The sequence below is a fragment of the Melanaphis sacchari genome, unplaced genomic scaffold, assembly GCF_002803265.2.
Source record: "Melanaphis sacchari strain LSU unplaced genomic scaffold, SCAv2.0 Contig12_pilon_pilon, whole genome shotgun sequence".
NCBI lineage: Eukaryota > Metazoa > Arthropoda > Insecta > Hemiptera > Aphididae > Melanaphis > Melanaphis sacchari.
Window position 1 is genome coordinate 1694706 of NW_020270527.1, and position 20835 is coordinate 1715540.

Sequence of the window (20835 nt, forward strand, 5' to 3'; positions counted from 1 at the left end):
TATTTCTTTTTTGTGTTTAATATCAGAAATGTTTATTTATACATACTTAACTGTTACATGTTATTACGAGTAAAAATGAATCAAAAACAGTGTAAAGACTGTAAAGTGTATAGTGTATATTATCTAAATGTAGATGACGGCGTATTTACTATAAGTACATTAAGTTTTAGATCAAGAGAATAGTTGCGTGATTTAAACATATAGTATAGCCGTGTAAACATTTTAGAATTTAAGTAGTAAACTTATGCTACGATGATATTTTGATCTGATCATGTTTTGAATGAGATTTATCAGTCTGGTACCCCAAAAAACGAAATTTTTAATTTATAATAATTTGTAATCAAAAATTCGAAATTTGTAATATGTCTTACCATTGAAATGATGGTTATTACGCGTGAAAACTTTTAGGTATATTTTTTCTATATGCAATGATATTTTTAAAATATGTAAATTCATTTTAAGATATTACGTATTAATAGTTTTATACTATAAAACTAATGATGTTGTTTTATGGTAAGTGGTATTGACTCAATAGTTAATAACAATCATATAACATAGAATTAATATACCTATATTAAAATAATAATTAAACATTAGGTAATCAATAATAATATAATAAATTCAAGTTTTCGGAAAAATTTAATTAACTTACTGTAATACTATAACAGTAAGATAAATTACTGAAATATCAAAACACACCATGAAATGTACTTAGAGCCTAGAGGTATAGGCTGACAAATAATCTTTCCAAAATCGTTTTTTGTATATAACAATATAGCTTTGGAATATTTAAAACGAATTTAACATATCCATATTAGTGATTCACTTGAAACCTATAGTGTACAGCAACTGCAGTACAATATCTACCATTTTTTATATTAATTTAAGTTTAAATTTTGAAAAATTATTTACAGATTATTTTGCAATTAAAAATGTATATAAAATGTTTAAATTGTTTACCTAAGTTTGAAAATTTAATTCAAGATTTTTATATATTATAATATATAAAAAGTTAGTTTCAACATCTAAAAATGTATACAAGTGCTTATTTGATTAAAATTTATATTTAATTACATATTTAAACTAAGAATAACGGTTTTAATGTTTTTATTATTTTATTCACCACAAAACATAAAATTATTCTTAAATTTTAATTTCAATAAATTAACAGATTCTAAAGATTTTTTCCTATCATAGTTATATAATTTGTATGGTTATATTTATTAACGCCATTCAAATTTTTAGTAAAAAAAAACCAATAAGGTACGTTAGGATTATGAGAATAATATAAGGTATTATAATGACAAATCTTTTTTTTACACAACTGATAAAATACACATCTTTTTTGACTCCCTTTATTTCCTACTAGCCACTAGGTAAATGAAAAATACATGATTGCATAGTTATTATAAACTAAATCATATATTAATTTACCTATACATTATAATTGAAGCTCTCCGGTCGAGTTACCTGATCCCCATGAGGCATAATACACTTAAGAGTAGTATGCGAACAGCGAATTCATATGTACCTAGAATATCCTATTCCTATTATACTCGTAGTCCAGATTCTTAATACAATTCGTGGACACTAGCAGTCTATAATTATGAGACGGATGCCTGATAAATTTGTTACGAAAAAAACGTTCATCAACATTCTACCGCTTATTTAACTCTCAGTTATGTTACATATTTAAATCCATATCTCCTTAGTCTTTGAGAAGATACCCTATCTGCATATATTATCTTCGTCTTAAAAATTTATAACAAATTTACGTTACAATAATGTATTGTCTTTGTCGTTTTTAAAATTAGAATGAATTGACCTAGCTATTATAGAATTTAAAAATAAGATTATTATCTATGGTATTTCGGAGACTCTTATCAGAATTTTGATTTTAAAGTAAGTAATAGTCCACTGACATGTCTTAGGTAATAATCTAAAATAAATAAATACCCTTAAATCTTAAAATAAGTCAATTCATTCTAATTTTAACAATAACAGAGTAAAATGGATTATTGTGAACGTAAAAATGTATGTTATACGTTTATAAAACCAATACAACTCAGGTGAGTGACAGGTGGCTTGGTGAACACTGAACACTAGTGACTATAAGCACCGATGAATTCAAGATACGTCGTAAGAAATGGCTCATATACTAGTGGTTTATTAAAACTATGATATTTAATTGTCAATATCGTCTCGATATAATATAATATAATATATATCGAAATCGGGATTATAGTTGCAACTTGCAGTTTAAAGTATTAGTTAATTTTTTTAACACAAAGACGCTAAAGTTTTTTTAAATACAATTTATTTACGAAAAAATTCCTTTTGCAAGTATAATAATAATTAGACAAAAATCAAAATAATAAACAATTATTGGCACAGGAATTGATATTTATTTCATATACTCGGCAAGCATACAATGTCAAGTCGTTAGAGATCTCTTCTAAGTTAAAATACTGAAAAATTAAGTGAAACAGTTTGATTTTCGTCACAGAAATCTACTGCACAATTGCGTATGCTTACGCGTTGGTAAGATTTTTTTTGATTTTTGGTATCTACGTTTGAAAAAATGTGCTTCGTACTCTCATTTATTATACTGAATAGTATTATTATCATCATCATCATCATCATCACAATAAAATATTACTCGTATAATATATTTTTAATAAGTATGCACAAGTATAATAATAACGCTGGCGCCCGTGTGTGCGCGTACCGAGTAAGCGACGCGCACACTGACTATCGGCGGCTTCCGCAATCGTTTCATTGTTGTTCGCTTTCTTTTCGTACGTCGACCACACCGCCGCCACCGCCGCGCCCGTCGTCACGTCGTCCCCCTTCCCACATTGCCGCCACCGACGATCCGGTGCGCCCGATCAGTCGCAGCCGTCAGTTGAGTGGAGTGAATCGCATCGTGCGGACCGACGTCGTCGTTCGCGTGCCACGTACCACACACACACACACACACACACACACTCACACATGCGTGCGCGCGCACCACACACTGTCATCCGCGAAAATCCAACGCCCGCCGCCGCGATAGTGAATTAGTGAAACGCGTCACACGGGTCAGTGTTTTAAGTTCTGTTCGTCGCATTTGTTTCGTTAAGAAATTTTACGCGTGCGGATCGTCCGATAAAATTTTCAATTTTAAAATAATAATTGTTGCGCTCGCGAATTCGCCCGCCGTCGCCGCCGCCGTTATCTCGTCCGCGCGCACCCCCGTGAGTTTGTGTGTAAGATAATCTCGGTTGCGCTCGTAGTTTTTCCTGTCGACCGCGACCCAGGTATAATATTAATCACGTTCTACTTACCTCTTTTCAAAAGTGTCGGTACCGTGCAAAATCCGGCCGCGTTCCGTTGTCATCAACATTTTCGTGTGAACTTCGTCCCGGCTGATGCCAGCCGACTCGACTTCAATTCTACCGGTAAGCTTCAACGACCATATATCATTATTCCACCTATCCACATCGTTATCGTATTTATTTTTTAAATTTTATAATTCTATTATTGTTTGTTAACTGCTAATGTATGTAGACAAGAGTTATACCCGACTACTCGAGGATATGCCTAATACAGTGCAATACTCTTACCATTCGGGAGTTTTATACTTTTATATAATATATCGAGTTTTTACGCGACACCGTTTTTTTTCTGTCGTTTTAATTTCGCGCCGCCTTCTGAATAAGTAGACCGTACCCATCATAAAAAAAAAAAAAAACGAATACCTTGTTTGCCGTTGTCGTGTAGGTGCTCATATTATAAATTCGTCACCGTTTCCGTCCGTAAAGAACTAGTGTTACTTTTACTGTTTTCTGCAGTGGTTACGCTGCATCTAATTCGAAATTCATTTCTGAATTTTTCGTTGTCAGATTATTTTAAATACCTGTAATAATTCGATTTTTAATCAACCTCAGGAAATGTAGGTTCTATTAAAATAATTCGAAATAGGTTTTTCGTTTAAATCATTTGGTAAAATACAAGATTGGAAATGTATTGCAATCATAAATGTAATACATTAGGTCAAAAACAGTTCTAGAACACATTTTTTTTGTCGCAGTAAAAAATATTATCAGATTTTGATAGATTTTTATTGTATTATGTATTACTAATCATTTTTTGAATGGTATTTTGTAGTGTAAATAGTTTGATCCAGGACAGTTTTGCTTGGTCTGTTCGATATTTGCCTATCTAATCTTAATCAATTGGTTAATGGGTTATTATATTATCGTAGCTTCCGCTGTTCAACACTATTATACCATATTACTTATTTTCAATAAATTTTCATCGTGATATATTGTATATATAGGGTACCAATAAAATCAATTCGGTAAAACGTCTGTGATGATAGTACTTACCAAATAAATATTTTAAGTTATTTATATTTTTTTATTATGTGATACAACTTAAAATTTTAAATTACAATTAAAGGTTATGTACAATTTTTATTGAAATAAATAACTAATATATTATGATTTAAAGAACATTAGGTAGATTATAAAGATTAGATTCTCAACACATTATACCTATCATAATTATTATCATTAACTGTTATGTGTTTGACATTTTTCTATGTTGTTTATAATTTATTATTAGTATACTTACACAAAAATTACACAATTTATCAAATTATAGTACCTATGTATAGAACAGTATTGTTTGAACTAATATAAGTTAGGTGTATTTGTATTAATTTATTTATACTTAAACGCAGATTTATGTACTTTGAATTAGTATTTATTTCACATGATTTGCAACTAGAAAATAATTAAACATGAATATCATTTATGTGATAATGTGTATATTCTTCTATTTTGATGAACGATAGTACCTAGATGATGGATTACGTTCGAATATTTATAAATGTAATGTTGTGTTGATAAAAAAAGATTCATCAGAAATTTTACCATGATTCAAAAAAATAATAACCTTGTTTTTAAAAATGTATGAAAAAATATAGAAAACTTCTGCTATACTCATATGCATATGCATTATTGTTATTATGAAGATTCTCTTTAAAATTTGAATTTATAGTATTATGTGTCATAAATTAGTTTAAGATGGAGAAAAAGCTAAATAAATATAATATTATGCACCGTAAAAAGTGGATTGAATATACACCTGTTGCCTAGCTTTTTTCTTGGACTCATTCCGGCGTCATAAATAATAACTCGTTAATTCTTACGTATATAAATATTAAATCGTAAAAATTATTCGCTAAAAAATAATTGAACTTTACTTCAATTAGTTATTATATTGAGAAGTTGTTGTTCGCATATATTAAACTCATTCTTTATAATATTGTTATTATGTACATACTACATAATATACCTAATTAATTTATAAAGTTTAAATACAACTTAAAGGTAAACTTCTGAAATTCTATAAATCAATGTTTTTATTCTAATAAACAAGGAATAAATATATTATTCTATCTAAATATTTTATTCGTTTAAATAACTGTATTATTTATGATAATTACGTCTGTAATGATTAGACTTTATGCTAACTAAAATTTTTTAATTATTTAAATAATTAAATGGTATAATTATTTTTACAATTATTACCTATAAAAAAACATTTCCCCATTGAAATCTTCAAACTATAAACAAAAGTTGCTGTTGAATGGTTTCCACACTCACGCCCATCAAGCCATTTGTACCTATATCACTACTATTTAAATTTTTTAAATATTTACTTAAATATTATGCATTGTATAGGTAGATTGGAAATAAAAGCATTTATTCAATACATGAAAAAAAAAACATGTTAATGTAGAAATATGTTAAAATTAATAATATATGCATATTATTTTTAAACAATTATTTTGTTGGTTGTTCGTAGTTTTTCATTTTATATGTTTATTATCTAATAAAAAAATATGCTATACAATGTATTAATCGCTATTTAATGAAATAAATATACTTTTCAATTTAGATTATAATTTATATTTTTATCATGTGAAACCTGTGAACGTTGTAAGATTGTCCAATGTTCAATCTATTGATAAAATGGGTTTACAATATAATACTCCCCAAAGGCTAATATGTAATGTGGTTTATCTATAAGTTTCTTTCTAAGTAGGGGTTGTGTATATATGTTGAGATTTCTGGAGGAGCGTGGCTGTTGCTGTTGACCGGTAATTTGACAGTCTTGGTAGAAATGCAGCAATTCGTATGTTTTTTTAATAGCATTATTGATAGGTTCACTGATAAAAACATATTATTATATATTATTATAAGGGTGCATAGAGGTGCGTTATTGTCTAATTACCTAATGTGTTTGAGTTTTTTTTTTCAGAAATAGTTTATCTATTTCAATAATTCCTGTTCAAGTACATATGTGCGATTCATATTGTGTAAATAACATATAGATGTAAACGAATCTACGCCTTCTCCGGCGTAGGGTGTGTCAAATTTTTGAAAAAAAAAGTAATTAGAGTGTAAATTTTTTTTTTTTTGATTCAGGAAAATATACGTATCTATGCGTGTCTAATTTAGTAAAAGAAAACCCAACGCGGGAATGAAGAATCGTTAAAAAAACTATTTTCTCTCATTCGTATAATACGGGTCAATGGCCGCCACCCTCTTTGTGCGCACCATTCTCGTCATCACATAATATACAATTACATTATCCTTCACATATTTCATGTATGAAATATTAATATAAACGGGGTTATAAAGCAAAAACAGAAATAATGTAATATAAGTAATTTTGTTTTTTTCTTTCGTTCTCATTCATAATTTTTATTTTAAATCAGTTTAAATTATATCATTCAATCTAAATAAAATTGGTTATCATTTATTGTAAAAAAACAGATAGGCAGATAGCCAAAGATAAAAAAACGTAATATTATACAGATTATACATAACTAAACAGTTTAAAGCGATAAGCTAACAGCTATTGTAATTTTCGTAGGTGACAGCTGCTAAAATTTCAAACTTCGGTAGTCGGGTCTAAGTTTAAAGTGTAGACTCTACACTAACTTTATTACAACTATAACTTTCTAATTCATATACCTACAGTATACACACATTACATTATTATGTGATTATAATATTTTATTAAAATATTATAATGTGGAAGATAAAGTATTGTAAAATAAAAATAGATTATCTCTATAATAATAAAATAAATAATTACTTACTTATAAAAACAAATACATTTTTCGGCATTACTAATGAAAATAACTTATTATTATAACATATATTGTTCACATTTAAGTAAATATTATAATTCTTAATAAAATCATATAAAGCTAAATAAATAGAATTTATATTATTATTCGTTTGTCATTAATAATACTGATATTGTAAATGAAAATGTCGTTAGATAAATTTTTTCTGGCAGATAGCGTAAAAGCTACTGAGTACCGACATTTTTTGTTTACTCAAATTTCAAAAAACCTCTCGTCTTCAAGTGCAGAACGAACGAAGAGTTTTATTGGAATCATGATTTTGTTCTATTTCTCCTTCTTATAAGCAATCGTTATTTGTCTATAAACTGTTTATCGTGTTTACAAATCATCTGACTGTACCCCATTATACTTAGTGTAAACTTTGATGTTGTGTACAATATGTACAATCATGAACATTTTAATTCTTAATGTAAAATGCACTTCTTTCGATTTTCAATACTTACGAAATAATAGTAAATAGTAATAACAATAATAAAAAATTCTTCGGTCTCACTTAACGATAAAGGAGCGTATAATAATAATAATAATAATAAGAATATATTAAAGTTTTCCCGTTCGTAAAATTCAGCGATGTTACGAAAAAGAGGGAACGCCGCGAGGAAACTTGATCGTCCACCATAGTCGGGTCGTATTTTTTCGTCCTGTTTCCGTCAGCACCCCGCCCAAACACGTGACAGTTACGTCGTGTCGACTGTGGCGACCTAACCTAGTAGCGTTGGTTCGGTGCCGGAGGAGTATTATATCATTATATTCCTCTCCGACCGTGTCGTCCTTTGATGCGACACGTTCATTGTCTTCCTCTCGCGCTGCAAAACAAGAATAGTGCACGCGTATACTCGGGTGTTCTCCAGATACATTTCGCTTCGACAAAAGAATATATGTATGTTTTCTAATATAAAAATGTATAAAAATGTTGCGATGTGTCGATGTCCGAACTTTATTCTGATGATTTGAAATCGTAATTTTATTGTTGCTATCGTAGCCCATAATGATTTATTGTATTAAAACATGCGATGTGATTGTTTTCGAATAATCACGGATAATATGATGAAAGCATTTTTGAAAAAGGGGTCAATAGAGATTAGACTTAAATTTAAATCCTACAGAGTTAATACATTTCGATTTAATATACACTTATCGAATATCCGCGGTAATACCAAACCAAAAGACTAAACCTTAACATATTGAAAAACCTCGTAATTTTGCTTCGACTAAATTTTGATGTTTATTCTGTGATCGATATAAAAACAATATTTAATAGTCATTGAAACGCAATAATTCAAATAATAATAATATTATGCTATAAATTTAAAATTGCAGGGTTAGCGCCAATGGGGTTTTTAGGTTGGCACTGGGAATAGGGATTACTATGACTATGGACATAATAATAATATATCGTAGAATGTATTTTATCACTACTTTTCGTTTAGCAAAGTACAAACACTTTTCTTTAACTCAAAATTTTAAACCTTATTAATGTCATGATGCACATACAAAAGTCGAATGAGAGTCGCCTGTTTCACATAGACGCGTATCGTAAGTGCACTATGTACGTTTCAGTTTATATTGGTTCATAAGTCATAACATACATGCCTTACCACTCCAACAAAGAAAACACACGCCGTACGATACTCGTCCATGTAAAATAATAGGTTTTAGCGTTGTATGTTTTATTACTGTATGTTCAATAGGTAGTATTAGCAATTATTTTGTAAGATATTTGATAAAATTTAACTCTAGCCCAAAATGTCAAAACACTAACATAATTTTTAAATAGATGCAATATATTATATTATATTTTATTAATGTATAATTGCCCCATCATTTTAATATAATATTATATATTTCTAGTAATTTTCTATGTTTAAATTATTCGATTTTAAGTTACAGTAAATTAGAAATACCAATTTTTCGTTGCCACCGTATGTTTTGTACTGCACTCGTAAAAATATGTATAATAATATTAGTGTTTTATTACGATTATCGTTTTATGTATACCGTATTTGATATTATTACTTACTATGTTTAGTTTTAAACATGATAAAATCTACTATCGGTCACTGGCCACAATATTTCAGCGATGTGTTGGTACCCTAATATAGCTGTACAGCAATAATACATTTCGATGCGTTGAAAAATAAAACGAGTTGATGAGTTATTGGTAAATGGTAACGTATGTACTTTATATACAGGGTGATTCGCTAATCATGCTCTCCACCAATTTTTCTTTCAATAACAAGTTAATTCAAATTTTGATTTTTGAAAATTTAAAATATACCTTAATACCTTATAATTACCTTATTTTCATATGATTAAGATTTTTGTGCTACATAAGAAGAGTCTTGTGGCGATACAGTCAATAAAAATTTCTGTTTTTCGAATGATAAGTACATCCTTTTTCTACTATAAATTATTAATTATAATATTTATTTATTTTTTAAATATTGATATATCTAATTTAAAATTTGAACGTTTATTTGCTCATTTAAAAATGAGTATAAGATGTAATATGGGATCTAATATTTATTATAAGTGGATCATTTTTACAAATTATAAATTAATTTATATTGATTATTTATTAAAATTTTCAATTCACTGTAGCTCGCTCATTCATCATCGCATGAATCTTTAATTCTAAGTATACAAAATTAAATAACTCAAAAACTACTCGTTCGAATTTTTATTTTGAAACATTTAAATTTTCAGAAAAGTTATCCGTTAAATAATTTACAGTAGAAAGTAGAGGTTCTCAATTGAAGAAAAAATAAAGTTTTTGACTGAAAACTCCTTAAGAAGCACAAATAACTCCAAGAATTTGAAAATGTAGTATTTAAAAATTTCAACAATCATATTTTATATAACTGCGTTATTGAAGAAAATAAAAGAGGAAGTGCATGCTTGGTGCTTGATGAATCATTCTGTATATAGTATGTAATAAGTGTGTATAGTCAATATGACGTGTAGACGATCATTATCGTTCACGACTAATGTCCAAGGACGTGCGACACAACAGGGCGGTATCATAGTCTGTGGCCTATATGGACTGCGTCGCGACCGCATTGTAATAAGACATCCGTTTCGGCGGTGTATGCGCACGACGCCAACTGTAACGATCGGCCATCGCCGACTGCAACATTATATTAGCTATGCAGTGTTTAGTGTTGGGCAAAAATTATTATTAATCCAGAATAAATTTAAGTGCATAAATCAAACCGGAATATTTGTAAACGAATATCTCACTCCGCCACCGACACGCGTATATCATAAAAATTTTTATTTCTGATAACAAAACTATATTAACTTCATTAATTTGTCCACGCCGTGTATTACGTATTTACACCAATATAAAATAATTAAAAGTATACTTTTTATTATCTTAAATGTTAAACTAATTTTTTAAAGAATTTATACGGAAAGTTGAATTCGCTAAGTAGTTTACTTGCTACGATTTTATCTTTAATGCCAATGTTGAAGTAGACTATTATAGAGTATAGAACTATAATAATATAGACCATACGATATTAAATGTTTGTATATTCAAAGTTTTGGTACTTCCTGGTTTGAAATCGATCTGTCATAATAATAAATATATAATATTTTATTATTTTTTTTATTAAATATTCCCAAAAATTATGAATAGGTATGACTTAATTATATATTTAAAAAATAGCTCTTGTGAAATACTAATAATAAAAAGTTACAAAATTAAAATTAAATGCCAAAATTGTTTGAATTGTTGGAAACAAAATTTGTTTTTATATTCAAATACTAAATACTTTAACTGCGATCAGTGTGTTTCATCTTTTAACGCCAACTATTACAACCCAAAAACTCAAACACTCACTATATAAACTATAAAGCATACAGCAGTGTCTTCAATTAATCTACAATTTTGAGATCAAGAGTGTTAAAATGCATTACCAATTAATGAACTGATTTTTTTTTTTTAAATACTTTTTACAATGATACTATTTTATAAATATATTTAGCATAAACAGTAAACTGTAGAAATTTCATTAATATAATTTAATTACTATATTTTTAATTGCAGATACAGCTCATGTACACGTACTGAATTAGGTAGTGTTTAATAGTTAGTTTAAAGATAAATTAAGTTAAAAAATGTAGTTTGATTTACTATATTATTTTAAGTAAATTAACGAATTATTTATCATAAAATTTAGATTATTATAAAATACATTTCTCAGTCTTTAGATTGTTAACAAACAAAAATATTATTAAACTAATTAGAAAATACATAAGTAATAAGTTTATTGTTTCTTGCATATGCTTACACTATGGTTTTTAGAATCCGAAATTATTCTTCCCTCTTCAAATCATCTCTATGTATACTAAAGACTAAACGTTTAAATAAACTTAGGTATTCAGCCACATGTATATAATATTCATATAATCATATATTATTATGTTGGTTTTATTATTTACCATATAACTACTAGGTATAGATTATAATATCACGTTTTATTTGTTATCAAGAACAGCTATATATTATTCTGTTGTCATAATTAATTCCAGCTGCAATCAAATTAAATATAAATATATCATTTATATATATATATAACTATTTAAAAATTAAAATTTAATCAATAATAACTCAACACGTAAACCTATTTGATAATTCTAATGTGTGTGATTTTTGGCAATTACTTATCATAAAAATTGGTAATCACGTTTTCAGTTTCATCATTACTGAAATTTGTTTTTTAAAATAGAAGATAGCTGTTTGGACATGATATTGCACTGTATGTCTTGGTATAGTATGTGATATCATCATATTTTGATCTTATAATATTGATATTATTATTTTGAGCGTTTTAAGATTTTTACAAACGAGATATTTTCTTTCCTTTTTATAGTGTGTTACCCGGTGGTTAGGCATAATAACACTTTAACCTTTACCATTAACCTAATTAATTTATTACTGAAAGATGCAGTTTCAACCGCTTTTGATTCTTCTTCTATAATAATTATAAGGTGTATCGATTAAAAAATATTTTGTTGACGTAATGCGCTATTCATGAGCGTATAAAGTGAATAGGTATTGAAATACGAAAACCCGTTAAATTATCTATTCGTATACTTGGATGTGCTATATTTTGTTCTGTTTTTAAAAACTGTATTTAAATAAAAATCATTCTCCAATAATAGAAAGCCTGCAAAATTCGACTATAGGTTACGCATCGTCGGTCGGTAACAGTGTTGTGAAACGTTTTTAATTGCCGATCAACTCAACGTGCTATATTATTTCATTGCGATTTTCTCCTCGGGTGACAACGATGGAAAAACTCTTGAGACCCGCTTCGTACTGAAAATTTATTTCGCAACCCAATTTCAAACAGTATTAAATTTCTGTGGAATTAATTTACACTTGTGCACTTATTCTTGAAAAAAAAACCCTTGAAATAAATAAGGACAATTTTTTTTTTACTGATGCTGTGGAAATTCTTCAGTCTTTACGAAAAAATATGATATAAAATTTATATCATATCACATTAATTGTAATTTAATATGTCCAATTTTTAATTTTAATTATAACTTTAAGTTTAAAAATTGTTCTTTGTATTGTTTTTAATATAAAAAACTATAATTTATATTAGTGAAGCCTTAAGAAAATAATTCATTTATTTTTTTCCCTTGATTTTAGTTGATTAAATGTACGTAATAATATAATATATTATATAGGTAATTATATTAATTAAAACTATATTTTGAATAGATATCACAAAATACAAAAGTTAAATAATATTATAACTTCAGAAATCGTTGAACATTTTAAAATTTGATGTAATAATCTCTAAAGAAATACTTGAGTTAAATACATTTCCTCTATTGATTGATTATTTTCATTTTAGAAAGAGCTTGCGATGAAATAAATAATGAGTGTTTTGTGCAGACACCCTCTAGTACAGAGAAATCTACATTGAATACCTAGTTGCATTTGTATCATTTTAGCGTTTCATAATGTCGATTTCTCTACGAATATTATTCTTATATTATTATTTATTTGAGTTACTTCTATAATATCTATAATATCAAGCAAAACATTATAATATTACCTATACTTGATAAAAAATAAAAAACGCATATTAGCGAACACAATTTAAATATAAATAAATGTCTGTATGCATATAATATTACTTATTAAGAATTAAAGGATATAAATAAGTATAAAATATGTTATTTTTAATATATTTTTCTGCCTTTATATTCCATTACTACACTGTATTATACTTTTAAATTTAAATACTTTATTATATACCTATTAAATACATTTGTATTTATAATTTCTCATTAAAATATTTAATATTTAAACATATTATTTTATATTATTACTTATTCTGTTATTCATAACAAACAAATGTTTAATAATTGTATAAATTTAATCCCAACACCATGTTACGTGTATTATTGTGAGCTAAGCAGCAATATAAATTATAATAGTGATCAAAAACTTTTTGTAAATAATTTTGAAACATTTTTAATATTTTTTTTTTATCAAAATTAAAAAATTAAAATACTTAAAAATTGCATCGTCATAACATCGATTGCTTATCGAATATTTTTCAATATGAAAATACTAATAAAATCAAAAATCATAACCTTTTTACAAGTATTATTATTTATTACAGATTTCTATAAATTCTCAAGTTTTAACTAAGTCTGAATGAATATAATATTTAATGGCTGTTTTCATTAATAAATTAAAGTACTAGTTTGTTATTCGTTGTTGGAATAAATATAATATATGTATTTATATATACACGTAATAATTGCACTGTATTATACATTGTGATGTGCACACTTTACACTATACAAAACAATGTTATATATTATTTCAAATGAAACTAAACAAGTTTTGAGAAAACAACAGTTTTTCACCGCTTTTTTTTTTATTAACTTTGTGATTGGTACGTTTAACTACGATGGTGCCATAAAATTGTTATTATAATTACCAAAGTTTTCATTATGAATGTACATTAAATTTAATTAAAATGACCGTACGAAAAATAAAAACAAATTCCGTCAATTATTAATATTTCTATATACAAAATGTATTATATTATATGCAAACAAAAATTGAGCCGCGTGGTTTTCTATAAGCGTACTTTTACAATATGTATTTGGTGGTGTAGAAAATACATACTTAGCGGTTGCCTGTACATATCTAATACATATAATATATGTCATGTATATATTATAATAATACGAATGTTCATAGTATTGGTTGTGTCACTTGTCACGGGCTTATACCTATTTTGTTTTATTTTCTGGAACATATAGGTTTGCGAAATATTATGGTCGACGTTTTCCGTGTTTGGTTCACACTTCATGCGGCATTGCCGATTCTTCTAGCCACGACCTCGTGCAATTTCGCCGGACGTAGCCGATTATTTTTATTCGCACTGTTCGAACAATGTGGATTGCCAATGCAAACTGAAAGTTAGAATAATAATAATTCTTGTTGCAATGTTTGTTTTACGTATTTAAAGAAATATCACGATAAAAACAATTATTAATAATGATTCATAATAATATGTGTTGTAAAAAAAAAAAATAAAAAAAAATCTAACAACGACCAATTTTTATGTAAAAATGAAAAACGTTCACTTATATAAATAATATTGTTACTATTATTTTAAAATCGCCTTCCAGCGCGCGCACAAAACATACACATACAGAACAGCCATTATTAACGTACCGTAGTCACCGCATCGTCATTACCCTCCTTCCATTGTACCACTTCCTACACGTCATCATCTTCGTCTATAACCGCGTGTATGCGTTTTCAAACGAAAAAAATTATGAATAATATGATGTACCATATTCTACCAAAAACTCGTATGTTATATTTTTTGTTTTTACGACGGTTAAATGTTTTTTTTTTCAAGTCGTTTATTTTTATTATTTTGTCCCCCAAAATTTTTTTGTCCTACTTCGTCTATATTGTTATCTCAACTTAGCGTGAATTTTTTTCTTAACAATGTTTACAATCCATTTTAAAAGTAACAAAATAAATAAATTTAATGATATAAACAAATGAAATTTTCTATAACTATATATGAAGACATGAGAGAGGAGGCACCTCATTAGTTGCACCCTTGAAGGGAATAAGAATAAAAATATATATAGTGTATAAGTTAATTTCTTTCTTCGAACCAGAGACTTTAAATCACGATCGTTCTCGCACCAATGTTAAGCTAAACATTAACCGTATTTTGAGATTTTATTCTTTTAAATTATTAAATAATTTATTAGACTATATACAATTAAACATTTTAATACATATCATTTAACACTAAATGAAAAGAAGTATAATTAATAACATTATTATTCGGCATATTAAGGTTTGGTGTACAAAAAAAAATCTTCATGTAACTTCTTAAACGTTATGACTTATGAGTTTTCTGCATATGATTAATAATTAATAACATATTTTAATTTAATATATTCCACCGAGAATATTATTTCAATAAGTTATTGTGTTTAATAACCTAACAAAATTAACCATATAAAAAGAGTACATAAACAAAAAATTCGATGATTTAATATTTATAGATAATATAATTAAAATTTTTGTTTTTCAGGATCAATGTTTGTAAATAGACAACGGGTGGATTTTTGAAGAATTCTTCTACGATAAAGTGGTACGTACTTACACAAATTATATTTTTACAGTAGATAACAGTACAAAAAATAGTGCAGCATAATATGATAAGTTGTCATTTGCTTCAATCGTTGTGTATGAGTGTATGTAACCTTTTCTGTAAATAACATTATATTATGGGTTACGACTTTTAATAAACATTTAATAGTTACTACCATACCATGTAAAATAAACAAATAAAAAATATGTTTCAATAGTCATTATTAAACAATCTTTATGTTTCTTGTGTTGTACGAATAAGTTTTTTGATAAAAAGGTAACAAAATGACAAAAAGACTTAGCTAGTAGCACCAAACACATACTTCGGGTAGTTAAATTGAACTACCTCGAAAATTAGGTGGGTGGGTAAAATAATATAGTACTGCTGAATCTTTCTGTCATAATTTTATGAAACATATTAATATATTATATAGTTGGTTAAGCCTGTTTCATAGTTGCGTGTATGAATGCGTAGAACGGGCATAGAGTGAACTGCCGGTTTCAATTTCATTCGACGCTACTAGACTTAGCGTAAAAAAAAAAATAACATTCGATGCTCAGTTTTATTATATTCTTACCATTCTTGGTATCGTATAATTTAAATCCTTTGTAAATAATAATTAAAATAAATAAATTGTATGTTAGTTAAAATTCAAAAATTATTTATAACATTTTAACCATACAGTTATTAATGTGCGATTCATATCTTATATGCTATAACTTATAACTTATAATTTATAATAATTTATAAGATAATAACAATTTCACCGAAAATTCTATAATCATTAAAAAAATATATATCATATTAATTAAAGTCGATTTATCACTTAAAATATAATTAGTTATTTGTGGGTAAGGTGTTTTAGCTTTATGTGCCTTATTTTATTATTATTATTTGCTATACCAATGTAAACGATATATGTGTTGTATAGTTTATAAACGCTATTTGGCTTTGCAATCTAAATAGATAATATCAACAATATCAATAAGTAAATGTGTAAATAGGTTTTTAGAGATTATTTGATAATTATAAATTGAAATTAAACTCTCGCGAGGAACATTTTGACTACTGCAAGTAATAAGTAACCTTATGGCTCGTTATATGTTTGTAATTTAAACGTAACCAAACTAAATTAAACGTGCGATACGTTTACAATGCACACATAAATTTAGATACGTATAGGTATAGTTACGTAAACGTATATATTATATGTAGATTGGTCTACGAGTGCAACTTTGTTGGGTTGTGGGCCAGAAAATATGCTATGTACATTTTATAACCTAACCCCTTTATCTTTTCCCTTACTTAGCAACATTTAATTGTGCCATCGTTACGTTTCATGTATATATAACACTACATAAGTCGTAATAGCTATAATAAAAATTTAAACTTGCGTTTTACTCATAATTCGGCAATTTAAATAAAATAACTATTTTATTTATTATTTTACACAACTAACACATTTAGGATACGTTGTTTAAAGTACAATAATGCATTCATATAATAGTTTCCATACTTCCTGTACGTCAATTACATGTCGAATAGAAATTCTACATTACGATTATGTCGTTGGATTTAATGAGTTTTTCTATGCGTATGCTCTTTCATTGCTTCGAAACAATTATAGGAAAAAAGTATAGGTGTATTTAGGCCTTTAGGGATATAGGGTAATCAAATGTTCTTTTTGGGGGAGGGTTACTGCAGCTGTATCCCCATAATATGTTTTTAATGTGCAGATTGGTTATTGAGTCGTACATCCATCAATTTATTTGATCAACCTACGCTTATACTTGTTTTCTTTAGAAAATTGTCTCTTTTTGGGTGCTTAGAATATTATTATATTGGATTAAAGCCAATTTGAAGTTTGAATAAATTTAAAAAGTTAATGTCTTAATGTTTTTTAAATTATCTTGTTTAATCAAAAAAAAAAAAATGTTTTTGTGTAGGGGCGACTATTATCCACACTAGTGGCTAAGCCCCCACAGAAATATCTATGAGAAAACAAATAAGGTTTTTGATGAAATCTTCAATTTCATATAAAAGATAAAACTTCATAGTTATTATGCTCCATTATGTGTTTGTGTTTCATATTTAAGACATTACAGTTGAACGGATGCACACACACACGCGTGAACATCATTGTTAATGTATACTATTTATTATTATATATTTTTTTTTTTGGCAACCTTGTCTGATGCACTTTTATTGGTTTTGATCCAATATATAGAGGAACAGAGGTAACAAAAAAAAAAAAAAATCGCATACAACACGAATCGCGTTCTCATATTGTAAAACGGTCCGAGCATAAAAACATCGTATTTTAGATCGATTTTTTTGTATTCATAGATATAGCATTATATTATTATTTACCAATGTAGACGGAAATATAGCGTAAATAGTTGATATCGTGTAATATACGTATATTTATGAAATCGTGATACATATTTTATGACGGTTGGTTAGTGTCTATATTTATACATACCATTCGACATTCCTATCATATAATGTCAGAAATAGGTATATAGGTGCTAATTAATATTTTTTGTTTGCACATTGGCAATTGTATGAGCGAATAGAAAAGTTCAAGATCGCTCATCTGCTTCCGCCTATACGTTATATTTATTTTAATATTGTTATTAAATAACATAATTTTATAATAATGTACAATTATGCAACATAGTTTATTCGTATTTTAATAGTTTGCTAAAGATGAGACTAGAAAATTGCTCGTGTAATTAAGTGATAAAAGGAATGATTTTATTTGTTTTGAAAATATTTATATAGTTAAACCAATAGTTTTATTATTCTATTATTTAATGAAAATAAAAAACCAAGAATAGTGTGTATAGTAACAGTTCATATAATTTACTTGAGTTTTCCTAAAATGTATGATTGTTCGAATAGAACTGTTACTAGCACCATAACAATCTTAATATTCCCATTCATATAATACTAAAATTAATAGTAAGGTAATTCTAATAAATTAGTAGAAAATTTGCAAAAATTTAAATTGAAGGCGTTTGTATTAATAATTAATAAATAAATCTGAAACTTTTAAATGCAGAACACTAAATGTGGTAGTCAGTAAAAACAGAAGCAAAATACACACATGTTTATCATAATTCATAGCCTATATAAACCATATAACTTAGAACTAGGAAATCAGTTTTATCCCGTAACAATATTATGATTTATGATATTATCATTTCTATTCAAATTGTTTCCGTGTATCAAAACGTTCCTACGTAAATCCAACCGTTCTTGTACGTATCAGAACTCAAAAACACCTGTTTACAACTGTTTTTTAAGACGACTGACTTCCTGATATGCCGATTAGATCCTGATCAGATACATGTGCACAATACACATAGCGGTTCGTAAATTATTTCCGTTGGAGATTCGTCGACACCTAATTATATAATTTATTACATAATTACGTTGTTGAGTTATTATTATTTATTCCCAAACGTTGTATTTTATTATTCATATACGTTAATTTTTCATAGATTTATTACAAATGAAGTTTTTGAAACAAGTATTTGAAGGTTGGTATTATATACCGCATATGAGACATTCAAGTTTTTAATACTATGATTTGAAATTATTTTTTTACAAGGAACTTAATAAATTAAACCTTACCAAAACAAAAATCAATCGATTTTAAAATAATTTAATGGTATGCATTTTATGTTTTAATAGCATATTGAAACAGAATATTATTATCTGATTTAAATAGTTATAACATAATAATATTAGTGTTATCGTGAATCGATAAGTAAACATTGTAATGACTTAAATTTATCATGCATTCACGCGTTGTTGTGATGTTTCTCAACATGTCTGTGGAACGAAATCTTATGCATATATAATCCGTGAACAATTATTTCCATTTAATTGTTTTAACTTACATTACAGTACATTTTATTGGAAATATTCAAATACATTTTATGGATCCGGTTCGAATAAATAGCGTACATTAAATGCTAATGCGCCGTATAATATTATAATATGGTATTGCATGAAAAACGCATCATCTATGCATATTGTCATTAATCATCATTATGACTTTTTTGGGTATTAATAATTACAATGTATCCAAGTTATAGTATTTAAAAATTGCGAAATTCTATTCCAAGTAGCTTAGATGCGCTTCGATATAATATATATATATAATAGGTTGTTTGAGATCAATATGTTATAGTGTTATACCATTGATATAGGTACATAATATTTCATAATATACTATTTAATATATTATTAGTCCTATTCCTATACGTTTATACTAATATAATATATTAGTGTATTTCGTTTATCATTCTTCGATCTTTTTTTTGTTTTATTTTTGCTCACGTCAATGAATTATAGAGTATACATGACAATGCACCGGTGCAGATATCTGAGATATCCTCCGGTGCAACAGCCTTTTGCGGAATGTGCGCGTGTTGGTGCCTCAGTGTAATCGGACAGTTTGCTCAGGCAGTGGCGACGACGACGACGATCGATATTGTCGCCTTGAGCGCTATCTGTACGCGCACCGTGTGGTCGGTGAAAGCGAATAATAATAATTATTATTTACAATATTCACTTATACGTTTATAATAAAATTATATTCTCGTGTGTTTGTGATATTACAATGTAGGTATATAATATTTTCATCTCGTATACGTTACGCGTATTGGATGTACTGGTCGCCGTTATTGCATTGGTATACAGCTACACTGGTATATACGAACGACGTCCGTCGTCTCGATTTGATTTGGACTATAACGAAAGAATTTGGGTCAGTGTCAATGCAAACTTATTGCTCAACCGTGGCGGCAACACGTCACTGTCATGATTTCCGTTAGTATCGCTTTCGTAGTTTCGTGTAACGCATCAACGTCGCAGTATGCGATCATCTCTTTCAATTTATCATTAAAACTGTGGTAAGATAATCGAAAATAAAAAGATAATAATATA

General features: G+C 27.5%; 1 protein-coding gene across 2 annotated transcripts in view; it reads left to right on the forward strand.

The window, feature by feature from the left end:
- The first annotated feature begins 2920 nt into the window (after positions 1-2920).
- Positions 2921-20835, forward strand: part of LOC112591174 (putative RNA exonuclease pqe-1) — a 134944-nt gene continuing 117029 nt past the window's right edge. For both annotated transcript variants that reach the window (XM_025334895.1, XM_025334897.1), the window contains exons 1-2: positions 2921-3440; positions 15817-15876. The gene's annotated coding sequence lies outside the window, so the exon portion shown is untranslated. The remainder of the gene's footprint in view (positions 3441-15816; positions 15877-20835) is intronic.